General features: G+C 39.6%; 1 long non-coding RNA gene across 1 annotated transcript in view; it reads left to right on the top strand.

Annotated features, from left to right (window-relative positions):
• Nucleotides 1-26827, top strand: part of LOC116275251 — a 53419-nt gene extending 26592 nt beyond the window's left edge. Inside the window, exons 2-3 of the long non-coding RNA XR_004184206.1 lie at nucleotides 24392-24576; nucleotides 24898-26827. This is a non-coding gene — a long non-coding RNA (uncharacterized LOC116275251). The remainder of the gene's footprint in view (nucleotides 1-24391; nucleotides 24577-24897) is intronic.
• Nucleotides 26828-27188: the final 361 nt, after the last annotated feature.

The raw sequence follows: 27188 nt of genomic DNA, 5'->3' as shown, positions 1-27188 counted from the left end.
TAAAAAGAAGAAACTTTAAGAGGAGACACAGATCTCCTTGAGTTGCCATCTGCTTGGCTATTCTAAATTCAGAACACAAATCACTCTGCATAAAACAGTTCCTGGATGACCAGCAGCTCTTCTGGCAATGGCTGGAGGAAGCCTATGGAGACAAAGTCCAGCTTAGGGCATCCCTGGCCTCTGGCTCTCATAAGCTGCAAGTCTTAGCTCTTGGTTTGGCTGATGTACTCTCCTGAGGGCACAAGGTATACTTTTGAGTCCATAACAGTCTGAACAGCCTCCATGACTTTGAGGCTAGTGATGAGTTATTCCGCTAAATTGATTTTTCCCCTCCTGTCCTCCTGCTGCATGGTTGCCTGAACTATGTAAACTGATACTTGATTGTACCAGAACAAAATCCCAATATACATACAAAATGTCTATTTAATTGTACAATCTTTCTACTCCTACCTACTTCAAAATTTCTTATATTTCATTGTCTTTCCACTTCATCCAAAATTATGATGTATTTTTTTATCCCCCACTAGTATCTTGAGTTTATGATTATAAGAGGTTGTAGAGAAGGGAAACACCTCAAAAACAGGTTGATGAAGTGACTGAATCTGTAAAGAACCAGCATAATGTTCCATACTGCATGGTTACCCAATATTAATGTGTACTGAGGAGCATCAAGGTGACACAGGTCTTTTTAAAAAAAGAGATAAGAGACTCAGTAGAGCATTTTAATGCCGCCTCATCTCACTCATCCTCAATTATTAGGACTACGTTCACTACTGTTTTTAAAAATGTGCATGCAAATAGAATCATTAGTCTATAATTAATGCCGCTTGTTCCTGGGAGCTCTGCTGTGGCCTCTGGATAATGTGGAGGATGCTGCCTGTGCTGGCTGACCTGCATTCTCACTACTGTTATTTACTGTGTGCGGTGGGTATGAGCACTACATGGGCTTCTGTTCCCTGCCATGCTTCGGTGCTCCCTTCCAGTGAACAGGCAATAAAGTCAAATTTAAAGGAATTCCACTCTTCTAAAGAGGTCAAAACAAGCACTCACAGAGCATTTTACATTTTTCTTGTGCATATCAGATGCTTTGCTAAGTGCCTTTCTGTGTAGAATTGAATCAGGACTGTAGTCCATTTGGGGGAAAAAAGTGTCCAACCACAAACAAAGGCGCAAAGTTGTTAGCATATGATTTTGCATATGATTTGCATGTTAATGGTCCAATGTCAAAACATACAGTCATCTACCTGTCCCTGTTCCTTCCCCTCTATTGTCAAGATTGGCTGATTAGTCTTATTAAAATTAACTCTTAGGTTTCTACCAGCCTCAACTGCAACAAAATGAAAAGCTGTTACAATGACACGCGATGTAAATTGTTCAGATTCTACTGGAAGATCCCTCATGTTGATGGTAAAAAGCTAAAGTGAAGAAGTCAGTTGCATGAAATAAAATTTCAATTTGTGAGATGAGATACTGATGGTTATTACTTTTATTCCTCAAGCCCACTTTTTCTTCTTCTCATTGCCATAAAGCTCCAAAAAAGCTATTTGAATGTTCTGTCAATTAGCCCTTTCAAATAGACTTATTTTTAAACAAGCAAACAAAAAGTCTAAGGTCATATGCATAAGAGGTACTCGTGTTTCTATAAAATTAAATATTCTGGATATTTAGGAATAAAAGGAAATGAAATGAAACACATGTCAAGTAGAAAATTTTGATGAAGCACATATTTGTCCAAGGATGACATCTTAGGTAACATTTTGGTGGGTGGAATGAAGGTGTGTTCATGGAAGGTATTTTCCCCAAATTAGTAGCAGAGAGAGACACTAAATTTGGAAACACCTGCTAATAAGGGTGAGATGTTTGATTTCAGAGTCCAGTTAATTCAGAAGTGATTATAGCTCTCTGGCCTAGTTAGATCTGTTATGTACACACACACACACACACACACACACACACACACACACACACATTCTTGAGAATTTAAATAATTGTATTAGGAATAATATCAATGTTTTATATTATTGCTAAAAGGTATAAAGTTATTGCCAAGATGATAGATACTATGCAAGAATACAAAGAGACATAATAAAATCTCTGTCCTCAATTCAACTAAGGTCTAGCTGGGAAGACAAGTCTGACTCACATAAAAATGTAGCTAAAATTTTACAGCTCATAAAGGCTTAAGAGTCAGAGGAAGTAAGTTATGGTGTCAGAAAAAGTTCTTCACAAATCTCAGGAGATAGCAAAGCCAATTATAATATCATTCATTTGTGCATTTACTCAGTGAGTATGTATTGATGGCCTATGTGTTAGTCATTATGTCTGGGGCCAGAAATAAAGCAGTAAGTGGGACACAGTTTCCGTTTCCTGATTCAATGATAGCTAATAAATACTTTAGCTTGTATAGTATGGTGGGATTTGTTAAACTTTTTTTTTTTTTTTTTTTTTTATTTAATTTTTTAATCAATACAACCTTAAGATGATGGTATTTATTATTCCTACGAAATATTCTTAGGGAGATAAGTGGGTTTTCTAAGTCCCATAAAAATCAGGTGGCTGAAGTTGGACTTGAACTCTGGTCTTTCAATTTCAGGTCTGCTAGCATCTCCAATACACCCGAATAGATAGAGCAATATAACTGGAGTGAGGGTTACATGTACAGGAGAAAACAAAAAGCATCTGAAACATTTCGCAAGGCTAAGACTGTGAAAGCTCTTAAAGGTTAGGCTAAGAAGGAACTTAAAACAAATTTACAAGAAAAAACAACCCCATTAAAAAGCATGCAAAGGACATGAACAGACATTTCTCAAAAGAAGACATGTATGCAGCCCATGAACATATGAAAAAAAAAGCTTAAGCTTATCATTACTTATCATTAGAGAAATGCAAATCAAAACCACAATGAGATACCATCTCACACCAGTCAGAATGGCAATTTTTAAAAGGTCGAGAAACAACATATGCCTGCGAGGTTGCGAAGAAATAGGAATGTTTTTACACTGGGAATGTAAATTAGTTCAACCATTGTGGAACACAGTGTGGCAATTCCTCAAAGATTTAGAACCAGAAATACCATTTGACCCAGCAATCCCATTACTGGGTATATACCCAAAAGAGTAGATACCATTCTCCTATAAGGACACATGCATGTGTATGTTCAGGACAGCACTATTCACAATAGCAAAGACATGGAATCAACCCAAATGCCCATCAATGATAGACTGGATGAAGAAAATGTGGTACATATACACCATGGAATACTGTACAGTCATAAAAAGGAATGAGATCATGTCCTTTGCAGGGACATGGATGGAGCTGGAAGCTATTATTCTCAGAAAACTAATGCAGGAACAGAAAACCAAACACCACATGTTCTCACTTACAAGTGGGAGCTGAACAATGAGAACACATGGACACTTGGAGGGGAATAACATACACCAGGGCCTGCTGGGGGATTGCTGGGGATGGGAGAGCATCAGGAAAAATAGCTAATGCATGCTGGACTTAGGTATCTAGGTGATGGGTTGATAGGTGCAGCAAACCACCATGGCACGTGTTTACACATGTATCAAACCTGCATATCCTGTACACGAACCCTGGAACTTAAAATAAAATAAAATAGAATAAAATTTTAAAAGACTAGGCTAAGAAATTTGGCAATGGGAACCATTACATTTTCAATGAAAGAATTTTAGTAAAGAAAGAAATTTCTTAATCAAATTAATCGTATGGTAATGTGCAGCGTTAGCTCAAGATGGAGAAACTGTTGGCAACAGAGTAGCCACTATCCTGCTATGAGGTAACAAACATGTTTGCTCCAACACTTGGGGAGTAGAGTTGACCTTCATGACCAGAGGTTGTCAGAGACATGGAACAAAATGAGCATATATAAGAATTCTTCCTGAGAAATAAGTGACAGGATTGATGACTACTAGTATATAGGGTTTGGGGAAAAGAAAACATTGAATTTGTGTCCCAAATTGTAAACTTGAGAAGTTGAGAATGAATAGTTGTCCTACTGACAAAAAGGAAAAACAAGACAAACAAACAAAAAGGAAAACAAAGAAAAAGAAAGTAGGAGGAATTGGTAGGAATCTTATTTCAGGGGGAGATGGTATATGTAGGTTGGATGTGTTGGGAGAAAAGTGATATTGTCATATTCAATAAGAGATACACACCTGTCAGCTGATTTTGAAGGCCTGGGTTCAGTGAAGAGACTTTGACATGTGGATTTGAAAGGCTTTTCCAAAAATGTGATCTCCAGTGGAAAGCTTGTTGTTTGATGAGATCTGAGGGACATGCGGAGTAAGAAACAAAGGGCAAACGACTAAACATTGTGAAAACCACGATGGATTTTTGATGAATAATTATGCTCAGGGTATGGGTACATCATTTTCCATGATATAATTATTATGCATTACATGCCTTTACTAAAATATCCCATGTACCCCGTAAATATATATACATACTACATACCCACAAAAATTAAAAATTAAAAAATTAAAAATATTATCCTCTTTTTGATTCATCCTCAACCTTTCAGATGTGCTGACATAGCCTGTGGTATGCCTCTACTAGCTTCAAGTAGCTCATGAATACAGTCCTGGACAGAGTGATCACTGTAAGAAGTATCATCACTTCTGGGTCATTCTAGGCATTCCTTCTGTACCAAAAGCAGGAAGCTCTTATTCAAGAACCAGGAGGTAGAATCATGACATGCCCTGCTAACACTAGATAGGGTGGTTGTGGTATAATTAAAAAAATAAATATTTGATCTTGGCCTCAGTTCTTGGCGCATTAAAACCCTTGGAATCTCTTGGGTGATAAGCGTGTCTTTTGTATGCTAATAAGATGACTGGTGACTGAGAGCCCCTGGATAGCTTCAGGATGGAAGCTGGTCTCCAGAAAAACCAAGCCACTATTATAGGGTCTGAGATTTCAGCTTTTCCTTGCCTTCTTCACCACTGAGGAGTGGAGGGAAGCTAGAGATTGAGTTCAATCTCCAATGGCCAATTATGTAATCATCCTACATAATGAAACTTCCATAAAACCTCATAAACAATGGGGTTTGGAAAGTTTCTAGGTTGGTAACATGTTAAGGTGCTGACAGGGTGGTGCACCTGGAAAGCTGGAGAGGGCATGAAAGCTCCACATCCCTCCCCCTATAACTTGCCCTATGCATCTCTTCTATTTGGAAGTCTCTGGGTTGTATCCTTTATAATACTGTGAATACTGACCATCCCTCATAAGCTTTTTAGCTCTGTAATAAGTAATAGCAGGGAAAGCATTTTTCTGAGTTCTGTGAGTTATTCTAGTGAATTATCAAACTTAAGGGGAGGGTCATGAGAACCCATGGAATTGTAGTTAGCCAGGCAGAAGTGTGGGAAGCCTGAGTGTTACCACTGCCCTGGGTTCTTGTGACATCCCAGGATAGAAATCAAGAAAGATCACCAAACATAATAGCAAAGGAAAGTTTTTTCAGCTTGTGCACAAGGGAGCCAGCACCAAGAAAAAGAAAAAAGGAGTAAGCTGCTCCCAGAGGGTAGTGTGTGGGTTAGTTTTATAGGGTCTTTCTATAGGGAAGGGTGATGTCAGGGCATGTACAGGAGGGGTTTTCCATCACTAGTGCAGTGGTCAGCATATTTATTCATACATCATTTGTAGCATTAGAATTTTTAATATCCACCCCTGGGCATGAATTTTAGCGTTAAAATGAGGAAAGGGTAACTTCAGGTTGGAGTGTAAGTCTAACTGTGCATGTGGGGTTCTGGGGAAGTCCCCACCCTCTGTAACAGGAGTTTACAGTTAATAGCTTCTTGGGTCATTTGTTACTGATTGGGGTGAGCTAGAATTTGAGTGAAGGATTTTTATCCTCTTCCTCCAGACCATCTTATTCCCTACTTTAAAGTAAGCAATCAACCAGCCTACCTATCTCATGAATACCCCATTGTGACTGACATCTTACATGGGGCAACCTTGTAGGACTGAGCCTTGACCCATGGCGTCTGATGCTAACTCAGGGAGTTAGTATCAGAATCGAACTGAATTGCTGGCCACCCATGTGGCATGGAATAACCAACAAATTGATCGATGTTGGAGAAGATACTACTTATTTGGTGTTAGGAGGAAAAATCCTCTCAGTGTTTCCGGACGAAGCTGAGCTGATCTGTAATATTTACCAGTCCTGGGAATTCACCATTCTCCACTTTGTCCTGACCATACCCCAAATCAGCTTCTTAAATATGGAAGTGTTTATGGCTCTGGGCCATGAATGCCACTTTCCTGTATCCATAAGTCAGCAATATAAAATTCTGTAGAGAATTATCATAGAATGGTGATTAGGACGTCAGCAATAATCTTTGAAAATAACGTTTCAGTAAAATGTGTGATGGCAGAAACCAATTCTGAGTCTAAGGAATGACACTATAGTTTGAGGACATAGAGGTCAAGTGGACAGACCACTTTGAAAATTGTTGATGGAAAAGAAAGGAGCTAGATGACCAAAACAATCTGCAGGCATCCTTGATGCACCTGACTGTTACTTGGATATCCTCCGCAGGGAGCCTGTGATGGTTAAGATTGTGAACTTGACTGGGTTAAGATTGCCTCAATGGCTGGTGAAGCATTGTTCCTGGCTATGTCTGTGAGGCTGTTGCCAGAGAAGAACAAAGCAGGTGGAAGAAGGGGGATAAGTAGCTTTCTTGCTGAGCCAGCTCCCTCTGTCGTTCCCATGCTGTGCTGGACACTTGGCTTCCTCTCCTGCCCTTGGACATCAGATTCCAGGTTCTTCAGTCTTTGGACTCTGGAGCTTGTACCAGCAGCCTCCCAGGGACTCTCAGGTGTTTGGCCTCAGACTTTGGATGGTTGGCTTTGCTGGTTTTGATGCTTTTGGACTTGGACTGAGCCACACTACTGGCTTCTCTCTTTCCTCAGACTGCAGACAGCCTCTCGTGGGACTTTGCCTTGTAATCATGTGAGCCAATTCTCTCTGATGAACTTATATATATACACACACACACACACACACATATATATACACACACACACACACATATATATGTTTAACCCAACCCAGGATGGTCTGGAGGAAAAGGATATATATATATATATTTATTTATCAGAGAGAATACACACATATATATAGCCCTCTTGGTTCTGTCCCTTTGGAGAATTCTTCTGTATTCATCCATTCTCACACTGCTCTAAAGCACTGCCCGAGACTTGGTAATTCATAAAGAAAAGAGGTTTAATTGACTCACAGTTCCACATGGCTAGGGAGACTTCTGGAAACTTACAATCATGGTGGAAGACAAAGGTGAAGCAAGGCACGTCTTACATGGCAGCAGGAGAGAGAAACCAAGTAAGAGGGCAACTGTCAAAACACTTTTAAACCATCAGATCCCGTGAGAACTCACTCATTATCAAAGATCAGCATGGAGAAACCACCCCCATGCCAATCACTTCCCATGAGATTCCTCCCTTGACACATGGGATTACAATTTGAGATGAGATTTGGATGGGGATACAGAGCCAAACCATATCCCCTGCCTAATACAAAGCCCTATAATTCCACCTCCAATATGTGGCCAGGAGATGTACTGTGTATCTGATTGTTTTAAGATAAACGAACTCAGCATCGGAGACAAAATTAGAGAGTGTAGTAGGCATGGAGAAGACCATCAACGCATGTCAAAGAAGAAAAGAGAAAAGAAAGATTTGTAAGTTTGTAAAATGGCAAACTTAACGTTCAACTCCCAAGATTTATGGAGACTTGGGCAAGTTCATAGGGATCACCCGATTAAACCTGTTCAATTTACATCTGCAAAGGTGAAGTTACTTTTCTGGGTCTTATGACTAGATAGTAGTAGGACTGAAACTAGAGCTCTGGGACCTCACTCCTCTAAATATTTCCTTCCCTCTGTTCCTACTTCCTTCCTGATTTTGTATGTGCCCTTGTGCTTCATGAATACTGTGAATACTGACCATCCCTCATAAGCTTTTTGTCTCTGTGTGTTTGATCAAGATATGTCCTATGCTGGTTCTCCTCTTTTCTCTTACCTCTCTGTATTAAGTTCTATCTTTCCTTTGAGGTTTATTTAAAATATTATGTCTTCCATGAAGACTTTCCAGAGCACCCTTTCTAGAAGTTTTCTCTCCCACTGAGCTATGAAAACACATGACTTATTTTCGCGTTGTTCTAATGTATGTACTAGTCTGAAGACCCGGCCAGATTATGAATGCCACTAGAAGGAAATATGCTTATATGTATTTGCTGTCTCTAAGGACCTATTGCTTCTTTCCTTATGGTCCATATCTTCTCCTTATTGATGGTGAGGGGTGTTTATGGTCGAATTGAATTATGTTAGCACCAGCTGACTGGAGTGGCCTCTTTTTCCTCTATACCGGTCTTCCTGAACCATTGTGCACAGAGATCCGTGGTACAGAAATTAAAGTACAGTGGGTAAGGATAATAGGAAGTGAGGAGAAAATACCAATATTTTGGGTGAACTGAGGACTGAAGTTAATTTAAGCCCAATTAGTAGAGTTTTTCTCTAGAGGAAAAAAGTATAGAAGACTATACTTAAGCTAATATCCTTCTTAAAACAGTCACTCCTGATATAGAAAGGCTGTTTCTCATGCAGAACACATTTTATTGACACCTTCTTTTTTTTTTTTTTTTTTGAGACAGTCTCGCTCTGTCATCCAGGCTGAAGTGCAGTGGCACGATCTTTGCTCACTGCAACCTCCGCCTCCCAGGTTCAAGCTATTCTCCTGCCTCAGCTTCCTGAATAGCTGGGACCACAGGGATGCGCCACTATGCCTGGCTAATATTTTTGTATTTTTAGTAGAGACGGGGTTTCACCATGTGGGTCAGGCTGGTCTCGAACTCCTGACCTCAAATGATGCACCCACCTTGGCCTCCCAAAGTGCTGGGATTACAGGTGTGAGCCACTGCACTGGGCCTACTGACTCTTTTGTGGACTATATTAATACATTTAGTAGAGAACTGTATCAGGACTGAAGAAAATCAGTAAGCTTGATTCACAGGGGTGTGTCCCAAGACTAGAAAAAACCTTTTTCAGAAGAAGAGAATTTCTAATCTAATAAGGTGTTAGGTGGGCCGATAAGTTCGTCTCCCCACCTATCCGCTGTCACCCCCCAAATTACATTTTCTTACTTAATTATGAATACTAGAAATAGTATTAAAAAGTCATAATCATTTCTAAAGGCCTAAATTTTACATATAAAATTTTGGAGGAAGCTTACATTAAATACCCCTAGGAGAGATAATACATTGACTTAAAGTCAAGCCAATTTACAGTAGAAGGTAAGAGAAGATGAAAAAGAGCTCTGTGACATTCAGAGGTGGTGAGGGAGGAAGAAGTGTTATGAAAAAATACAGCGTAGGTGGTGGGGATGTAGAGAACTTCATGCAATTGACAACTTTACCCTTCTTAATGACACACATCAAGGGTGAAGTAATAGGTCACCAACTTTCAGTTTCAACAAGTTTATTATATAAGGTAAATAAACACGATTCGCAGAAATTATCCTTGGAAAACCCAGCCTGATTCCTTTGCAACCACTTATTCCCAAACTCTGAAAGTTTCTCTAAGTATATGGGTCAGGTCTTTAAAATATAACCTGATTTCCAACCATGAGTGAAAACATATTTTTCTTTTCTTTTTTGAGACAGAATCTGGCTCTGTTGCCCAGGCTGAAGTACAGTGGCATGATCACAACCCACTGCAGCCTTGACTTTCTGGGCTCAAATGATCCTCCTTCCTCAGCCTCCTGAGTAGCTGGGACCACAGGCACATGCCACCAGACCTGGCAGTATTTTAAATTTTTGTAGAGATGGGATCTCCCTATGTCACCCAGGCTGGTCTTGAACTGCTGGGCTCAAGGAAGCCTTTTGTTTCAGCCTCCCAAAGTGCTGGGATTACAGGCATGAGTCACTACACTGGCCCAGTTTTCTTTTCTTTGAGTTCATCTCTAAATTTCTTGACTAAGTCATTTAAAATTAATATAATAGGCAAACCCTTAAAGATGGAAGTAAGAAATTCTTTCTTTTTCCAGAGTTGATAATGGACTTAAAAAATCTTGATTTAAATCTGAAGACAATGTAGATATTCAAGGACTCAAAAGGTAAGAAAGACATGTTAGTCTCACATCCTTTACTCCATATTAAATTGTCTCATTAAAATGCCTTGCTAATGTGAACATTATTTCACAGTTCAGCCACCTCCACACAGTATGAAGCAGCTGTACAAAGGTCAGGTACAGGAGGGCAATGTGAAAAGAAACAGAAAACCATGCCATAGCGCTTAGAACTTTCAGCCATTCACGGTCACAACTTTCATAACATGATGACATTTCTCGATTGATACTGCCCCCCACCTTTTTAAAAAACCGCCATGAAACGACATCTCTCTGACTTGATAAGCTCAATCAGTTTTCCAGGAAGATCCCTTATATTATATGTTTGAGCAACACTTATTACAGAAAAAAGATATAAAATAGAAAAATCTTATTCTCAAGAGCAAGCTTCTGTTTTTTCATAAACTGTTGCTTCAAACTTCTGTTTCTTTTATTTCCTTTTCTTCATGAAAGTATTCTTAGGCACATTTTGAATTGCTGTTGCATATATATTTTTTTTAAATTAGAGCCTTCTATTGCTTTTTCTGACTGAGCTTTGCATATTTTGTCTGCACCCTTGCAAAGAACTGCTTTGAAGAGCGTAGTCTTGGGACTTCCTCCCCTTCTCTGCCTCCTGCCAGACCCATTTGAGTCGTTCCATCTTTAAACCTGCCCTCCAACTGAGTCTTCCAGGATAGGACTTATTTCCACCTCCGACTTCACATTCCTCTTCAGTAGTTGACTGTGACTGGGAAAATAGGCGTACAAAGCATTTTGCATTCTCTGGATGTACCACACAGTAATTCTGCTGTCTGAAAACTCTGTAATGTCAATAATTGATGCACTTGAGAAGTGGTAATTAAATTAGTTAATTATGCTGGTAAAATTACATGCAATTATGTGACTGCAGGGTATGTTTAGTAAATTAGGCTTTCCCATACTCACTACATATTGTGGTGCCAATTTTGTTCCTTGATGATTAGGTAGCTTTTGATACTTCTTAATTGATTTAATACCTGGATCTTCATTAGCCCTTGATTGCTATGCTATGTATGTCTGACATTTTTTCTCTCTGATATTTTACTGAGATCGTGCATCAGGGAAAATATATGTACATGTTTGCGAATGATACATACCTCTATGTGAATCAACGCACTTATTTTTTGTTTCAAATATTTAGATGTTAAAATATCACCCCCCTCCCACCTTCTGGGAAATAACTAAATCCTAAATGTTGACTCAAATAGAATTCAAGAACTTAACTCTTCTTGGACACTCTAAAGAAGAAAAGTGCTATGTTTGTTTTGCTTCTGAAAAATTAATACCAATAGTACTAGGCAGTAATTGAAAGAAGCAAAAAATCAGACATCTTAGGAAAGTTAATCATTTCACCTCTTTAAATAAGAGGCAATAATCTTTACATAAGATCCTTATTGATGAGAGTTAATTAAAAGTTTATAAATGACAGAAATGGAAAAGTTGTCATATTATTCGTAGAGATTTACAGTCCCTTATGGACTTCTCATAAGCATTAGAAAGCCTTCATGGGTCAATGAGACTGGTAGGAGAAACCATTACTCCTATGGGTAGAGCTTGTGGATGGAATTTCTTGGTTCAAGATTTAGAATCCAGAGCTGGAAGGAAGCCTGGGAATTCCTTGGTCTATTCCCTTTATGTAACAGATGAAGAAATGAAGTTCCCATTGAATGTTTTATACATAGATGTTTTCACAGCAAAGCAGTGACTAGGTTGGGTCTGGAATTTAAATCTTCTGCCCCTGTGGCCAGTAGCAATATACTATACAATATTACGTCTGTTTTCTATTTTGTCCATTTCCTCTCCGTTACCCACTATAAACCTCTGAGTGACTTTTACTCATAGAAGGACTAGACGTATTTTCAAAAGGACTCATTCTTTGACTGAGTGTCAGGAGGCAACTTGGCTCATTTAGAAGAAAGTGTATCAACTGTAATCATCTGCATTCAAGAACCTGAAACTTAGTCTTGTTTGTTGTTTGTTTCCTGAGAAGCCAGAGCAATAGTCAGCATCTGCAACTTTTCCTATATTGTATATCCCACTCTTAATGTGAACAATGATGCATTCTGGCATGGAGGAGTTTTCTGGAGAGGAAGATAGCCTTGCCCGCATTGGGATAAATGGGACAGTTTGGCCGCTATGTGGGACTCTGTCCTTCCTCTGAAGCCAGGGAAATGAACAACCAGGCCCCCATCCTCCTGCAAAGCCTCTGCTGGTGCTGTGATTTCATAATCTTTAGAAAACTACCCCTCTGAAATGGATAAGCAAAGAACACTCTGCACATTCATTGTAGGTTTTTTTGTTGGTTTTTGTGTTTGTGTTTTGATTCTCAGGTAGATAAAAAAGAATACCAGAGGTAAATGATAATCATAACGTTCAGTTATACAGTGCTGTACGCTTTCCTAAGTATTTTCACATCCTTTATCTTCGATGGTTTTTACATCCACTCTCTGGTGACAGAGAACAAGAATTATTCCCTTTTCATAGATTCTTTTTTAATCTGACCCAGAAATTTTGCAACATTTGAATAGTGAATAGTGCAGACTTATTCAACCTGTTAAGTAAAGACTAGCGATATCTAGTTCTTCTTGTGCCTTATGTATTCAAATTTTTAACAAAAACTGTCTTTTATCTTCTCCAGGAAGTTTTTTCTAGGTCCCTCTGGGATGGAGTAAGCACTCCCATAATACCTGTCTATATCCCAATCACCACATTTGTTCTTTGCTTTATGTTTGGTCACATAATCACATATGACATTAGATCATGAAATCCTTGATGGGAGATGTTCTGAATGATTTCTTTCCTATTATTAAACATTAGTTCAGTGAGACATCTGGTAGATGCCCAGTCCCTAGTTGCTGAATGAATGAATGAGTGTATATTGGCCTAGAAAACATTCTTCTATCATCAGGTAAGATTTAAACTCCAGTTGTCTCTATGTTTTCTCCCTAATATAGGTGCACATATCTCTTATTGGGACTATCCAAAGTGTTTTTGTTGTACTTATTATTACCACATGCTCTAGACATTTGAGTGAATTTTCTGTTATTTATTTATTTGTTGTTGTTGTTGTCGTTGTTGTTTGAGATGGAGTCTCACTCTGTCACCCAGGCTGGAGTGCAGTGGCATGATCTCAGCCCACTACAACCTCCACCTCCCGGGTTCAAGCGATTCTCCTGCCTCAGCCTCCCAAGTAGCTGGGATTACAGGCACATGCCACCACGCCCAGCTAATTTTTGTATTTTTAGTAGAGACGGGGTTTCACCACGTAGGCCAGGCTGGTCTTGAACTCCTGACCTCACGTGATCCGCCCACCTCAGCCTCCCAACGTGCTGGGATTTCAGATGTGAGCCACCATGCTCAGCCTATTTTTTTTTTAAAGCTAATAAATAATTGAATACGAACTGAAAATGTTCTTGGTCATTAGGTTGAAGATTTTTATTGTATTAATTTCCAATTGACTTTTACTCTTTTGGTTCTATCCACTGCAGCAGTGTATGACTTTAAATGTAGTTATAAAACATCTTTCAGTCTCACATAAAGCATTAGTTTAAAACACCGGTTGCATTTAAATATCTTTTCTCATGTCTTGTAGGAATAACTTATATAGATAGGTTTTAATATTTTTCATATAAATTAGTAGGCATAGAGCTGGAACACAAGTCAAACAAAGACATCTTTGCTAGATCTTATAGATAGTGTAATGACTGAGGAAAAGAGGGAGGAATCATGGGGAGCAAAGGAGAACACTGGGGAATTAGAGGAGGCTCTAGCAGAGTATTGATGGAAACCCTGCTGCTTCCTGCTAGCCCTGCCAAGAAGCAGGCAATAACACCACCTGTCTGCTTGGCAGCCACAGGTACCTACACATGGTTCATGTTTTTCTCCTCTCCAGATTTCAAGATTTAGATTGGAGATCCAACTGGTTAAATCAACAGGTGAGATAAAATGTTGTGAAGCAGAAAACCACTCTCAGCCTTGGTGTATGAGGAAAGGGAGAGGCAACCTGGAGCTCTCTTCAGGCACTCCTGAGAGTTTTGTAAGGGCTCCTTGTCTAAACCCTTTCCTTGGCCTCTGGGCTTCGGCAAAGCCAGCAAGCTATCCTGAAAGCTGGCGTGATGCCACTGTAACAGATGGCCAGGAGCATAGGCAGCAAAGAAACCATGTGGGAACATCACAAGGGAGTGCTGAGGGTGAGAGCTCTAGGCACAAGCCTGGAGTGTGTCTGTCCATTAGCCAATGCTGAGCTCCTGAGCAAAGTGGGCATAGGGAATGTTTCAGCCTGCATCTTTGGCTGTTACGTACTTCAGGCAAAAGTGCCAGCCTTGCCTTATATGTGTTTTACTATTAGGATTTCCACTGTACCTCTGATATGTGTGGGTATGTGGGATAGCTCAAGAGGGTGAAGACAAAGATAGGAATATTCTAAATAAAACCATTAGTGTTTCTAGTTTGCTCACTCGGTCCAATTCATTCTGCATACTCCTGCTAAATTCATCTTGTAAGGCACAGCTTTGATTCTATCTCATCTTCTCCTAAACTTCTGATGATCGTGGTGATGATGACGATGATGGCATTGATTATGACAATGGAGGGGCTTCTCTTTGTTAACTACTTATTACACGTAATTTCTTACTTCATAGACAACCGGAACTCAGAAACCAACTTCCTACAAAGGCACCATGAGTAATCCATGTCAGAACTGAGATCTGAATTTATTTTATCTGACTCTAGAAAGAGCCTTAACAAATATGCTCTATATTTGCAAATATAAGCAAATTTATTTGCCAGAGATTCTTGGTGGTCATCAATATACAATTTGAAAAAGTAAAATCTTTCAATTTAACTAAAAGTTTAGTTTAATTAAAAGTTTAATATTTTAGTTTTGGGATGTTTCTTTGTAATTTCTTTTTTTTTTTTTTTTTTTTTTGAGACGGAGTCTCACTGTGTCTCCCAGGCTGGAGTGCAGTGGCGCGATCTCGGCTCACTGCAAGCTCCGCCCCCCGGGTTCACGCCATTCTCCCGCCTCAGCCTCCCAAGTAGCTGGGACTACAGGCGCCCGCTACCGCGCCCGGCTAGTTTTTTGTATTTTTAGTAGAGACGGGGTTTCACCATGTTAGCCAGGATAGTCTCGATCTCCTGACCTTGTGATCCACCCGCCTCGGCCTCCCAAAGTGCTGGGATTACAGGCTTGAGCCACCGCGCCCGGCCTTTTTTTTTTTTTTTAAACAGTTTCACTCCCCATTGTTCAAGCTGGAGTGCAGTGGTGCGAGCCCCAGTAGCTGGGATTACAGACGTGCGCCACCAAGCCCAGCTAATTTTTGTATCTTTAGTAGAGACAGGCTTTTGCTATGTTGGCCAGGCTGGTCTCAAACTCCTGACTTCAAGTAATCTGCCCACCTCGGCCTACCAAAGTGCTGAGATAACAGGCATGAGCCACCGCACCCAGCCTGTCTGTCATTTCTTAAGAGAATATTTATTCTGAGAAACTAGATTCAAGTTAATGAGGACCAAGATGAACCATATGTCTTAACAAAAGTACTAGATCGACCCTCTATACTGTGGTAGAGTAGCTCACTGTAAAGGACACATTTCTTACCTATTTTTAGAAACTGACAGAGTTTCAAATGACATTTCTATTTTTATAAACTTATCTGTGACTTTATGTCTGAAATCAACACATCTGAAGGAACAAAGATCATTTCGTTTGTTCTTTCTAGACGCTAAGGCTTCAGCATTTCTCTTTCCCACTATTGAAACTCTCATATAAAGGTACTGACAATATTAATCTTTCTTATTTTTAACCTGAATCTTTTCTAGCATTTTCTCATCTCCAGGAAAGAAAGAAAATGTCCTCATATACTTGAAGATAGTTATTCTCTCTGTATCAGTTAGCTACTGCTGCATAACAAATAATCATAAAAATCTCAGTGAGTAAAAAAATAAGCATTTATTTTTACAGATATGAGAGTAGGCTGAGGTTCAGCTTATTGCAGCTGTCTAGGCTGATATAGGTTCACATGAGCTCTCACTCTCCAGCTGGGGTCAGTTTATTGCTATTTCCACAAAATTGCAAGTCTCAGCTTTTGCATCTACTCAAAGTCCGTTGTTAAGAATATTTTTAAAATGGCATTTTCCTCTTCCAGGGCCATGTGGTAAAATCCTTTTCCAGGAAGAAATTATCATCACAGAAATTTGCTCATCTCAGTATATAAGGCCCTTCTGCTCTAGCTCTCTAGCATCTAAATGCTTTGTGTTCTACCCAGCCATGTATAAAATATGTTCCTTTGATGTGAAGAATAACTTCCTGATTGGGATTGAGCTGAAATGGGGCCCTCCTTTGGGCAGAAACATAAATGACATCATAATTCCTGTGAAACATTTACATCTTCCCGGGCTGCATCACCTGAAAATTTTGCTTTGTAATCAATTTTATACTCACTGTCATTTGGGCTCGAATTCCTCTTTATTAGGGATTAGATGAGACGTTGGTGAGGGGCTGGGAGGAGAGAGAGAGAGAGACAGCACGTGCACGAATCTTTTTTATGTGTAGATACCTATGCATGTGTATGATTAAGCAGAATATATTTATTTTATAATTAAGCATAATCTTTATTCCTTTAATAGCAGTACTATTAAGTTCATCTGATGTCCATCAGCAAGTATGAAATATTAATTTGTAATATGTTTCATTTGTCAATGACCCTCTCTCACACACACCAATGATCACTACTTAAATTTCATCGACTGTATTTTTAAAATTTCCAATCTGAGGACCTGTGAGAAAAGTTACAATTTAAGATCTTTGCTCACATCTTATTTTCATGTTAACCAGGCAGAACAGGCTGATTCAGATGTTTGGAAGCATCAGAGTACTTAATCTGTTACCACTGCTTTGCATCCTATCATGTTCTAGACTTCTTAGGAGCAATCTTTATTTATTTTTGGAGCTCACAGATTGCATTTGAACGAGTCAGGAATATTTTCCAGCTTATTTTAGTTAACTTACTCATATTTTGCCCAAGTGGAGAAAAAATACACTGTTTTCCAAAGAGTTAGTATTAGTGCCGTTCTAGTGATAGAGTATTATTTTACTTGATTACTCCAAAGACAAAAGAAATTCACATACTTGTCTGGTTTCATACATGCACATGAAGGTATAGACCTGCCCAAATAGCACATTTCTACTCATTATATAAATCAAGTCAAAGCTCTCACTGAAATCTTGTGTTTTAATTTTACTTCTCACACCTAAATACTTAGTGTTTTTAAGTAATCCTTCCTTGCGCTCATGAGTAAACCCACAAGCATTAGTTCACCTTTAAGAGCTACTCGGGTGATAAATATCCATGTTTGACTCAAAGCATGCACTCCCAGTGATGATGGGACTAGTTGCCTGGTTATTTGTGGTTATTTTTATAGCACCTGTGGATTCTAAGATTGGTCATTTGTTTCATCAGAAGTATGTGTCATACATTTTTATTAATTCACTGAACACAGGTGTTTCCTGATTATCTACTTGATTAAGTATACATGGCTAGCAACCAAATTAAAACAGAACAAATAGAACGTTCCATGCTTACTTCCCTCCCCATATCCATTTTCATTATCATGTAATGTAAAGCTAAATGTTTGCCCACTGTCTTGTTTTAATTTAGTAGAACCTAAAATCACTCCAGACTCTTCTCAGTGCCAAGCACAATGTCTATTGTTTGTTGAATGAATACATGAATGTATGACTGAATGTATGCATATATTTATGAATTCTTTTAATATAAATGGTCACCACTAATGCCAGGACCATGGATAAACAATCCATGGATAAACTTTTATTTTTACTCTTATTTTAGTCTTCATTTGCAGATATTATTCTTACGTATTCAGAGACTGTTGGAAGCAGCATGCAGCAGGGAGGAATAGAGATAAGGACTCTAACAAGGGCCAAATCTTTCCACCCATTAATCAAACTCATAATTCCCATTAAGACAGGTAAAACAATGAATAGCACTAAGGAAAAAATTACTTTATATCATGAGCACATTTAAAAGCTAAAATCAGTGACTGGTGTCCCAGGGCACAGCAGAGATACTTCTAAAAGGCAAAGAAGTTTGAAGACTCTCATTAAGGAGATGTCGCCTGCATGCATAGATAAAACAGGAAAGAAAAATGTATCTAAAGTTCCAAGGAAATGTAGCCCATATTCTTCCTCCCACTCCATTTCACTGAATGATTCTCTAAGTTACAATATGAATAAAATGGAGCTTGAAATAGACAAAACGGGACTAAAGCTTTTTTTTTCCATGTAATATCTTAATGGAATTGCTACTCCCTACCTTCTTCACAAAGATTATTTGGCTTTTCTATATACTTAGGAAGGAAAATGTTAAGTTTGTAGTTAATGTCACTTTCAGTAAGTACCACCACTATGTTTCTAGATACCCCGTGTTTGGGGTATTCAGGGGATATATTTATTTGGTCGTGCCTTACCCGTTTAGATTGGGTACCATTTGTACTTGCAAGCTTTAATGGAAATGATAGCTAAAATGTGAATGAATGCCTCCTCTGTGGGTAAAACTAAGCCTAGATGCCAACAGCTATAGCAGTTAAATATGTGCCAATTTTCATAAAAAGAGCAGCCATAGGCAATGAAGGCTGGGTTGAATGCACAGACACAGAAAAAGCCTCCATGAGTTGCCTTCTCTACAGTCGGCATGCCTGCCTAACCCTTTACTAATGCTGTCCTTCACCCCATTAACAGATGCACACACCCCTGTGCACATCCTATGGCCAAAATGAGAGCAGAATTTCTCTTTTTCTCTCCTTTCCTCCTCTCGCAAAAAAAAATGTCAGCTCTGTTTTCTTAAAAGCATATTTTTGAAAAATCATGCATCACTATTTGGAATTCTCCGAATGACTGTATTTCAGATGCCACAGAAGAGTGATTCCTAGAATGATTTGCACTTTAAGCATGAAGGGTGACAGCCAAATGGCTCATGTGCCCAGTTAGCCATGTTAACTTCTAGTTTTTAAGTCTCCTAAAAGTGTAACACATTAAAGACTAAAACTAAGATCAAACCAAAACAAAGGAAAAGAAGATTCTCTATCATCTAATGCACAGATTTAAAAGCTTCCTGAACTGTCCTGACCTGGCCATTCTCATGAGGAGATTATGTAAGGGGGTGGAAGCCCCTTGTATTTTAGGATTTGCAGCTTGGTAAGCTTTATCTCTAAGACAATGCAGGGTGACTTCTAAGCAAAATGCAGTCACTCATTTCTTTTACTGATTTAATGAACAAGTGCCAGGTCCTTTGTTGGCGTGTAAAGAGTGCAGAACAAATTAAGATAGAGCCCCTTGTTCTTCAAGGAGTTCATGGTGTAGTGAGGGAAATGGATACAAACATATAAAATTAAAATTATGTATTTATATATAAATACGTTATTGAAAATGAGTTGTGGAAAGACAAAAGTAGGGTCAAGTAATTCAACCTGGAGTTGTTAAAAAGACTTCACAGATGAGCTGAGTCCTGAAGGATAAATGGTGACTTATCCAAGCAAAGAGAAGAGTATGTGGAAAGACATATAGTGTGACTGGCAACAAATTCACTAGAACTGACATATAGGGTAGAGGAAACTAGATTTGCACTATACAATAAGGTAGTCAATACAACATGTGGCTACTTAAATTTAAACACTGATCACATTTCAAGTGCTCAATAGCTACATGTGGCTAGTGGCTACTGTGCTGGATGGTGAAGATACAGAATTTGTCCATCATAACAGCGAGTTCCATTGGGTGGTGCTAGTGTAAAAATCAAGCAGGAAGTCAGGGTTGGATGTAGATGGGGCATAATGAACACAGATATGTAGTTGAAACTGTGAGTGTGGCTTTATTCAGAGAATAAAAAGCGAGGAGAGAAGAGGGAGCCCTCTGGTGTACATCACCATTTAAGAGGATGGGGGAGTAGATGGTATTAACAAATGAGCCCAAGAGGAATGGCATGAAGAATGGAAAGCAGAGAAAGTAGCAAGGCGATGTCTGCAGACATCTGCAATTGTTAATGATGTGCAATACTGTAGAAAACCTCATGAAAACCAAAGCTTTATAACGAAAAATTAGGAAGACATCAGTGTTATTAGTGAAGATTGGTTAAGTGGCATTGTGTGTGTGTGTTGGAGTGGATGTGGTTAGAAGATAGGTTGAAGTATGAAGTGGATTGAATGGTGGCCCCGAAGACACATCCTTGTGACAACCAAGAGAAGTTGACAAGAGGCAAGGAACAATTTTCCCCTTAAACCTCCAAAAGGAGCATGGTCCTACCAACACCCTGATTTCTGACTCCTGACTTCCAGAATTGTGAGGGAATAAAGTTCTATTGTTTTACATTGCCCAGTTTGTGCTAATTTTTTACAGCTACTACGGGAAGCTAATACAAAGGGTATTTAAGAGATAATGAGGAGTAAAGAATGGAGAAAGTTTTGACAAATAGTTACAAACTCAAATGTTCTCAAAGGACAGGCAGATGAAATAAATAGCTGAAAATGAAAGTGGGAGGGGTAAAAACTGTGGAGAATTTGAGATTACATGTCCAGACTACCAAATCAACACACAGATTGTATTTCCATACTCTGCCCCCTCCCATACCTACTGAACCTGATTTATTGAAATCTTTTTTTAAATTTCCATTCTCTCTTGCCTACGTAGCTTAGACTTTATGTTTAGCCATCTTAGCTAACTTGTCAAGTCATGTTAAAATTCCTTTCATTCTTTTTTACCTTACAGTGTAGGTTTCTTGTTTATTTCCTAAACCTGGTTAAATTCTTCTATTTCTCTACCCTTGGGATAATTTCCCAGTAACTATGATCATTTCTCCACTACACACTCAAATTCGCTCAAAACACTTAGGTCCTCCCTACTGAACAGCTTTGCTTTTATTTATCTCTAGTTCCTTCTAATTTCCTCTGCAGTAGCCTTCCCAAAATGTTACTCTTGAGAACATAAAATCCATCTCTTTCATTTGTCGTTAATGAGAAAGTTGGGATTATCCAACATACATGTCCTCAATTCTTCTTCCTTCAGGGTCACAATTTCCTTATGCGGTTACTACATTCCATTGTCTTTTCTTTTTATCTTTGGGGATGTAGTGTCCTGTCCCATCTCAAGACTAATTTTTCCACTCTCTGAAATGAGACTTCGCTTTTTCTGTCTTTCTGAATATATGTGTTCCTCCCCACTCTCTATATTCCCCTGATATTTTATTCACAGCCTTCCCCCCCTTGTTGGGTTTTTTTTTTTTTTCCCCCTGTGGTTGATCTCATCCAGCTTCCTGTGGTAATCTCATCCCAATTCTCAACTTCCTTCCTGAGCTCTCTCACTATTGGCCACCTCCAAGATAGGCTATAAAATTTCAAACACTGAGCTTAAACTTATACTTATGGTCTTTCCCTCTAAACCCCATTTCACCTCAAGAATACCCTATTTTTGCTGGGATTACAGGGGAAATGCCTCTCACGACCTGGCATAGATTTTGGATACCTAGTGGAGATGCAGCTTCTCAATGTTGGTCAGGCTGGTCTGGAACTCCTGACCTCAAGTCATCCTCCCTCCATGCCTCACAAAGTGCTGGGATTACAGATCATGAGCCGCCTTGCCTGGCACATGTGGGTAGATGTTTAAAAGGCATTCACAGTGACTGATATAGATACTGGAATAAAGTGGAAAGAACACTGCATTTTGCATTTCCTCAGGAGAGTCTAGTCATTGGAAGTGCACATGGTTCCACTTGACATTGCACCAGCAAGTCCTTTGTGAATGATACTGGGGTGGAGGCAAAGGTTACACCTGCAACTGTCTCTTTGCCTTCAGTTTCCAGTGATTCTGTCCAAAAAGGTGATAGCAATAATGACCTCTGTACACCACAGGATTGATTGTGAGGGGTTACAGAGCTGCTAATCCATCCACTAAAAGTTCTTTGTAAATTCTAAAGTGACACGGTTTGATTTAATCTTTGGTATAACCAGGTGTATATTCCCCAAATTGCTCTCATTCTCAGACATCAAGGTCCCTGATGTTTTATTAAGATGTGGAAGTCTTTAACTTACTAAATGAAGATGGTATTGTGTATAATTTATCACATCTATACTTTAATTTGCTGCTACTTATTCTAAGTGCTTAGGGCTTAGTGCTGAGGTCTATTGTGGCTTCCTTTCAGCTGACAACTTCATCTTTAGGAAAAATCTCCCTTTTTTATGTAGCCTAATAAATATCAACAAAATGAAATAAGATCATATCTTCCTTAACTAAAAGATATCTGATAGGAAGATAGGCCTGATAGGATTGCCTTTTGGAGTAGAGCTATCAACCTCAGAATGCAACTCTTATATTTAAATATAAAGCTCTAAAAGAGAACCTCGTTTTCATATTGTGTGTCAGTGTGCATATATGTACATTCAAAAAATGATTTTTTTTTTCAGTATGGGACACTTTTTACTTAACAAAACACTGCAAGTAACCTTGACTGTACAATGTAAGGCCCGTCGCCTCTTCAGATTCTGCATCTTCCTGATTCTATACTCAATTAGGTGCAAACGCAAACTCCAGTTCTGGTGTTCTTATGTAGTGTTTAATTGTACAGATTCCATAAAAAATCACTTAATATAAAGAAAACAAACACTCTTTTTTACTGCCTCACTAAATACTTTTGCCAGCAAATGCTTTGGGGGTGCTTTTTATTTATGGATTTTTTCACAATGCCGGAGAGCTTTTGTCTTTTTTAGTGCTTTATATTTATGGTTGTGGGATGATCATTTTCTGGTTGGTTTCACATTGAGCTGTTTCAGAACTAGTTGGAGTAGTAATAGTTTCATACTGTTTTTACTTTCTCCCCCTGAGTCCTATGTTAAATCTTTTTCACTCTATCAGTGACACTGCAGTATATTATGCTACACATTCTTAGGCTATTAACTTTGGGCACTGCTAATGATTTCTTTTATATATATATAGAGCACATAAAATATGTAAATGTTCCTTATTAAAACAAGAAAACTCAAAACAGAATCAACCTTATCAACAAAAGCTGGAGATTTTCTTTCTCCAAGTGAGATTGTAAGCCAGAAACAGGTTTGTAAAATCCCAGTGTTGGGAAACAAAGTAAATTATAAAAGATCCCTGAAGGGAGAGATTTAGTTTTCTTAAAAAGCAACTTGTTTGGTATTCCATTCCCACATTGAAAATTTTTAAAAAGTAACACATTTGAAAAATCAACAGTAGCAGCACCACAGTTTTATTGACTACAAGAAAGTATCTGGGTATCTGTAAGAAGACTGGAAGCAAGAAAAGGTGGGAGAATCTCAAAGTCACCTGCAATCTCACATTACTGTGCTCAGATCCTTTAAAGGAGCTCTGAGGAGTATCTCACCTTACCTCTGGCAGCTCGGAGCCCGTGAGGATTTAACCTGGAATTAGTATGTGTAAAGTAACTGGAGAACAAGCACTCTCAGGGGCGAAGTTTAACAATGAAAGATTTAAGGGAATAAGATGATTCAGAAATGACTTCCCGAACACAAAAAATGGAACTGATTAGAACAAAAGCAACCAGTATTTGCATCTTTAAATCGAAGATTGCCTACTCATAAAAAGTCTTTGGAAGCCAGTGGGCTCCTGATTGACTTTACTGTTTGGCTTCCTTTATACTATGCCTTTTTGAACCAGCAGGGTGATTCAGAAAACGCTTTTTATAGAGGTATAAACACCTAATTTGGACATTTTCAGGCCACACAGTCCATGGGATAAGGTTGGATGGGATGGAAGAGACAGTACAGCAAAAAGTAATGGGTTAAGACAAAAAGTACCATGCAGGGAGAATGAGAGAGGACAGAAACGACTGGGGAACAAATAAAGGCAGTGAAAAGAAGAGATAACTAGAGTAATGTAATAAAGGAAGTCGGATATCTAATACAACTTAATCTACGCCTACAACTACAAAGCTAGTGATATGGTACATGCAAAAATGAGAACAGAATTTTTTTTTTCTTAATGAACGAAGGGGGACTAAAGAAACATTTACAAAATATTTATTGGGGTTGCCCCAGCAGCGTACAGACAACCACGTTTGGCTGGGTCCTGCCCTGCCCAGACTTACTCCCCTGGGGGCGATGGAAGGAGGAGGCACTGCAGCAACCTAGTTCTCTGTCCTTACAGTTGTTCATCTGCTTCCAGAAAATGCTGCCTGAGATGAGCAAGGTCAGCAGACAGGAAGTGAGGTCAATGTCAGGTTTCCATGCCAGCAGCGGGAACTCTGGATACAGTGGAGAGTCACAGCTGGTCAAACCCTGAACTGCTTGCTCCTCGAAATGGCCAGAGAGGCCCACCCCAGAGCCATGCCATCATCTCTCCTCAGACAGGTGAACCTCTTCTGGTGGCTATGGGGTGGGGAAGAACAGAGATCAAAGCAAAGCAAAACCAAACAAAATGAAAGCATAATTGTTACATATTTTTTTTTTCTTTTTTTGCACACATGCATTATAATTTATTATGAACTACTCTGAGTTCTTTCCTTAAATTTCCCAAATTAAGGATCAGCTTTGCTGGCAGAGATCTTTTCCCCCAAATAAAACTGGGCACTTTCTTAAGAGTTCCATGTTCAAGGTTAATGCTACGGTGTGTAGCTTGGCCTCTTTGAACGCTTGATGGAGAAAGCTAATCAGTGGATCTGTTGTCTCTAGGAAACCGAGAAGGAAAACAATCAGCTCTGTTCTCTCTGGGCCAAGGGAGTGAGCTGTAATGAGGGAGCACACAAACGCATTGGGCGCCCTCAGACCTGAACACACAGGTTAGCACCACCTGCCTGGCTGACCCGGCTCACAGGTGCGCGGTTGCCAGGTAACGCTTGGGATCTCAGGGTGCCTTCAGAAGCCCAGCGGTTGGCTTGGGGAGGTGTGGGCACGGCCTGGGGCGATGGTGGGGGCAGGGCAGACGGAGTCACTGTCAGGGCAGCTGGCAGCACCACTGCTCCTCACCTCTGTAGCAAGTGGAAACAAGCCGGCTCGCCCTGAAGCCCTGAAGGGCCGATCTTCTTCCTCAGCTGCCTGTGTTGTGAAAGGGCTCTCTGATTAGAAATGAGCTTACAGATGCAGAAGGGAGAAAATAAAACCCATGCTGCGTGTTATATAAAGCCCCCCATCTCTCTCTCTCTCACAACATATACGTGTGTTTTACATAAATATAAATATAAAACACACATCTGTCCTTTAAAAAGTTGTATTCTAAAAATTCCTCTCAAACTTGGGCAACTTTGTAGAGCATGTTATCACATATGTGAAGGGCAAAATGATGTTTGGGAAGAGCTGCTGACTGGTTGAAAACACCTGGGTTCTGGCCCTAAATTTGCAAGTTTCTTGATTCTCCAGTGTTAGTGGGGAGTCACTCTGTCATTTTAGATTCACATGAAATCAGCCCAAATCCCTACGTGTCCTGAAAAACCCAGAATTCCCCTCAGTCTCTTTATGAACTCTTGAGGGCTTGATTCCCTTGCCCTCTCTCTGGCCCCCACTTCCTTCTTGCACAGATGTAATTGATTTCCATCCTTAGTTATCGCATGTCTATTGCATAGGTTCTTCACACAGAGTCTGCCATTTCCTAAGCTCTGGCAAATTCATAAATCTGGAACACCTTGTTCCCAAATAATGCCAGATGTATAAGAACTCCTCGCCTAAGCTAACGCTGGTTTCTCTTTTGGTGGTAGTAGTTGTTCCTGGTCAAGTTGTGTACTCTTAGGGGTCTTTCTTTCATTCTACTTGATCAAGAAAGCTCTATGTGAGTGGATAGGCACAGTGTCACTGTGTAGAACAGAATAGGTCATACATTGTGGTGGTCCTGGACTGCAATTAATTTGCAAAGATAGGCTCAATGTGTAAGAGTCAGCATTTTTAGTGTTGGCCTCAGTAGGTTCATCAGGGCCACAGAAGGGTGAATATTGGAAATCAGTTGCCCTCTCAGATCCATGGCCTGTCATTACAGCTGAGTCATTCCTGTGCAGAGTACTACTTTTTCAACATAGGGTATGCGTATGTTCCTGCATCTGTCTTGGGTGAGGAAAAGATGAGTTATCTAATAAAGTTATGGGAACGCTAAGAGCTTGAGGTTAAGCAGAGACAGCCAAGCTGTGTTCTTCCCACCTGGAATCAGGCAGGCTAACGGCGGATCACACAGGCCAACCTTCCTAGCCCAAGGGCTATCATTCTGCTTTATATGTTTGAGTCATTGTGAGAAGAGAAAGATTTATAGGTATTCTTTCAACACTTACTCAACAGATATTTATTGAACACCTACTCTATTCTGAGCTCTGCAGTGTGTTCAGAAGCCAGGGCTGCAAACAAGTCATTCTTCCTTACTATCCTTGAACACTGCTCTTTTAAACTGCCTCTAGATCCATCCTAAGTATCAATCCATGTATTGATTGAATGCATACATGTGTAAAGGCTCCTACAGGCTGACATTGTCAATATTTGCAAAGTCTAAGACTTGCAGACTTGGAGGCAGTTTATTTTCTGTGGGTATGTGCTTTCATGTATCTTAGAGTGCAGCCCAATTTGAGTTTATATTATAATTTTTTTTTTTTTTTGAGACAGAGTTTTGCTTTTGTTACCCAAGCTGGAGTGCAATGGTCTAATCTTGGCTCACTGCAAGCTCTGCCTCTTGGGTTCAAATGATTTTCCTGCCTCAGCCTCCCGAGTAGCTGGGATTATAGGCACGTGCCACCACGCCCAGCTAATTTTTTGTATTTTTAGTAGAAACGGGGTTTCACTGTGTTAGCCAGGCTGGTCTCGAACTCCTGACCTCAGGTGATCCACCCGCCTCCACCTCCCAAAGAGCTGGTATTACAGGCATGAGCCACTGCTCCCGGCTACATTTTTTTTTTTTTTAATTAAAACCAACTCTCACATAGACAGAGTCCAAGACTGGGAAAAGGATGCTTTAAGGTACTTTTCAGAAGCCAAGTCAATCTGCTGCTGCA

This window comes from Papio anubis, chromosome 6 (genome assembly GCF_008728515.1).
Source record: "Papio anubis isolate 15944 chromosome 6, Panubis1.0, whole genome shotgun sequence".
NCBI classification, from domain to species: Eukaryota; Metazoa; Chordata; class Mammalia; order Primates; family Cercopithecidae; genus Papio; species Papio anubis.
This window is presented reverse-complemented; position numbering and strand designations above follow the sequence as displayed.